The sequence below is a fragment of the Hylobates moloch genome, unplaced genomic scaffold (assembly GCF_009828535.3).
Source record: "Hylobates moloch isolate HMO894 unplaced genomic scaffold, HMol_V3 SCAFFOLD_6004, whole genome shotgun sequence".
NCBI lineage: Eukaryota > Metazoa > Chordata > Mammalia > Primates > Hylobatidae > Hylobates > Hylobates moloch.
In genome coordinates, this window is record NW_026658279.1 from 1 (window position 1) to 4206 (window position 4206).

Below are 4206 nucleotides of genomic sequence, written 5' to 3' on the forward strand. Positions count from 1 at the left end.
AATTAATAATTTTTCATTTCCAAATCATCCTTAAAGAAAAGCATATGTAGGATCACAGTGTCCTCACGGTAGTCCAGTAGAGCAACCACGCTGTCAAGATTCTTGTTTTCACTAATAAATAAAGAACTGGTAGATTTTGAAATTAGCAAGGATGTGCTTGATTTGTTCAGCAACCCCTATCAATCATGAAAGGTTTTACTCTTTCTGATATCTGTTCTTCATGTTTGCCTTTGATTGATTTCATGTAGTATGTTATGCATTTCTTACAGGCTTCTTTTGTGAAGCTTGTTTCCTGTGATAGTGCATGACATCAACACCAGTGGTAACTGTGCTTTGGGTTTCTTCACCCTGGGGGACTTCAGTAGAGGTGTTTCTACCAATGAGCGAGCCATCGATGTTATCCTCTGTCCCACTGACTATCTTCCCCTCCACATCCAGGCACGGCCCTTTTGTGATCTCCTGGTTCTTGGAAAGCTTATCGTGGCTGATGAGGTCTGGATAGATAATCATGATGGTGGCTGAAGGGAGACAATGGTGGCGCTAGGTTAGCAGTGGCGTGGAGCTCAGAGCGAATGCAGAGCAGCTGGAGCAGTGCTGAGGTAAGTGGGAGAGCAGGGGCAAAAGTCCAGGTAACCATCATTTTGATATGTATCACTGCAGCTAAATTTTGTCTATTTTAGTCATTTATATGCATGGGAACAGGTAGTAAGTAGTCTTTTGTGTCTGGCTTTCTTAACATAAAATATTTTTGTTATTCATCCTTGTTGAATGTTCAAATAGTTTGTAATTTTCAATAATGAGTAGTCTTCCAGTGTATGAATGCATACAGTTCATTATGTCCTTAATGGACATTTGTGTTAGTTTCAGATTTTAGCTACTGTGAATAGAGAAGCATGCAATTTTTGTCTTTCTTTAGACATATATTTTTATTTCTCTTGGAGAAACAACTAAGAGTGGAATTGCTGGGTGATAGGTTAGGTATTTGTTTAACTTAACTTACATGAGACTTGCTAGATCTGTTTTCCAAAGTGGTTTATACGTTTTATACTCACACCAGAAATGTATGTGCCTTCAAGCTACATTGCATTTCACTCATACTTGGGATTGCCATTCATTTTAACTTTTGTTGTCCTTGTGTGAAGTGCTCTTTTGTGGCTTAATTTGCAATTCCCAGATGACAAGTGAGGCTCAGCCATTTTTATGTTTTAGTTGGCCATCATTATCTATTCTGCTAGGTTTCTAATAAGGTGTACTGTGGATTTTTAAATGAAGGATGTGTGTTTTTTTGCTACTGAGTTGCAGTAATTCTTTATATATACTGGATGCAACTTCTTGGTCAGATTTATGTATTATATATATCTCCAAGTCTATGGTCTGCCTTTTTGTTTTTATAATAATGCCTTCTGAAGAGCAAAATGTTTTCACATTTATAGGTATAGCATTTCAAGTTTTGCTTTTATGATTACTGCCTTGTGTTCTGTTTAAGAAATCATTGCCTACCCCAAAATCATGATGGTATTATCCTTTGCTTTCTTGTACAATGTTCGTATTGTTAGTTTTTACATTTCTGTCCATGATCCCTCTCAATTTAATATTTGTGTATAGTGTGAAGCCTTGGGTTCAGTTTTTAAAAATAAAGCCAGCCAGATCACCTATCACCATTTCTTGAAAAGATACTCCTCTTTGCATTATTTTGGCATTATTCTCATTTCTGTTTAATGAACAGCTGCCAGTTTTATTATTACTATTTTTCTTTTCTTTTCTTTTTTAAAGATGGAGTCTCTCTCTGTCCCCCAGACTGGAGTGCAGTGGCACAATCTCAGCTCACTGCAACCTCCACCTCCCAGGTTCAAGCGATTCTCCTGCCTCAGCCTCCTGAGTAGCTGGGATTACAGGCATGTGCCACAATGCCAGGCTAATTTTTGTATTTTTAGTAGAGATGGGGTTGCACCATGTTGGTCAGGCTGGTCTCGACCTCCTGACCTCAAGTTATCCACCCACCTGGGTCTCCCAAAGTGCTAGGATTACAGGCCTGTGCCACCGTGCCCGGCCGTATTATTACTATTTTTCTGATTGTGCCTTTTTATCCCTGATTGTTTTTGTTTTAGATGTTTTACTGTGATCTTCTGAGATCTGAATTTCCTTGTACTTATTCTATTTTGGGTTCATAATACTCTTGAATTATGCTTTCTGTTTTTGGTTTATTGAGAAAGAGTTTTGAGTATCATTTACTCAAATATTGCTTCCTCCCTGTTATTTCTCACATAGCTTTGTAGGTTGCCAATTAAATATATGTCAGGAAGACATCCCCTGTTTCTCCTATACTCTTTTCTAAATGTTCCACCTGCTTTTTTCCTCTTTGTCACTGCATATATTTTTTTCACCTATCAATCAGTTTAATGGTCCTCACTTCAGCTGTGTTTGACATGCCATTTTCCACATCCATTGAGTTAACTTCAGTTCTATTCTTCTCTAATTGTATAGTTCTATGTGTTTTTATAAATTTAAAATGTATGTTCAATTTTGACACATTTTTCTTATATTTTTGAACATGTTATATCAGTTATTTAATATTACAAAAACTCAAAATATAGAACAAATGCAAGTTTATTGCACAGAATGTTCTTATAACCTTCACGTAAATCCATCAATAATTTACATTTGGCCACAGTTGCTTTGGTGCTCTGTGTACGTGTGTGTACGTGTGTGTGTGTGTGTGTTCGATTATTATTTATTTTGCTGAAACTTTTAAGAGTGTGTTGTGCGTATGACCCTCTATAGTGGATTGAATAGTGGATCTCCAAAATATATGTTCACCTAGAACCTCAGAATTATGACTTTATTTGGAGTTAGTTAGTTATTTGCAGATACAATTAAGGTAAGGAGCTTGAAATGAGCCCTTAAAGTCAATGAAGGATGTGCTTATAAGAAACAGAAAAGGAGAAAATACAAAAACACAGAAGGAAACCATGTGCAGTGGAGGTAGAGACTGTAATTATGCTGCAACAAACCAAAAGATGAAGCTGAAAGAGACAAGGAAGAAGTCTCCCATAGGGACACCAGGAGGATCATGGTCCTGCTGACATTTTGATTTCAGGCATCTGGCCTCCAAAACTGAGAGAATAAACTTGCATTGTTTTAAGCTGCCACCATATTTGTACAGTAGTCCTCCTTGCCTGTGGTTTCATTTTCTGTGGTGTCAGTTACCTCCTGCAGTCAATCATGGTTTGAAAATATTAGATGGGAAATTACAGAAATATAAGTTTTAAATTGAATGTCGTACTGAGTATTGTGTTGAAATCTCGACATCCCACTGTATGCTGCACTGGAATCATCCATTTGTCTAGTGTAACTATAGTGTATAAGCTGCCCACCCTTCAGTCATTTAATAGCCAACTCAGTTATCAGATTGACTGTGGCAATATTGCAGTGCTTGTTTTCAAGTAACACTTATTTTACTTAACAATGCCCCCCAAATGCAAGGGTAGTGAGGTTGGCATATTATAACCGTTTAATTTTATTATTATAGTTGTTAATATGTTACTGTGCCAAATTTATAAAATAAATAAACTTTATTATAGGTATGTATGTATAAGAGAAAACATTGTATATATAATATTTGATACTATCTGTGGTTTTGAGCATCCACTGGCTGTCTTGGGACATATACTTCATGGAGAAGAGGGGACTACTTCAATAATATCTTACAGCAGTCATAGTAAACTAATTCAACCCCAAAATATTTCACCATGTAAATCCTGGAGCAGAGATATTCTTTAATATGTGTACAGTACAATTATCAAGTGAAAGCAATTAACATTGTTATGGCACTATTATCTAATACACACTTCTTACCTAATTTCTCCATTTGCCTGAATAGTACGATTTGTAGAATTTAATTTATTCAATTCAGGATCTAATCCAGAATTAAACATTGCATTTACGTGTCTTTAGGCTACTAATCTGAAATAGCACCTCAGTTTGTGTGTTTAAAACATTGATTTTTTTAAGAATATAGGTCAGTTGTTTTGTAAATTGTCCCTCAATTCTTCTCTGATTGTATTCTCATTTGCAGTTTCAAAACGTGTTAGAAAAAATATTATATGAATGATGCTATTTTTTTCACTGAATCACATCAAGAAGCACATGATGTTAAGCTGTCTCATCATTGGTGTTGTTAACTTGGATCGCTTGATTAAGGTGATG

General features: G+C 36.1%; 1 pseudogene; it reads right to left on the reverse strand.

The window, feature by feature from the left end:
- Positions 1–11: 11 nt before the first annotated feature.
- Positions 12–510, reverse strand: LOC116465530 (translationally-controlled tumor protein-like; annotated as a pseudogene).
- Between the last annotated feature and the right edge of the window lie 3696 nt (positions 511–4206).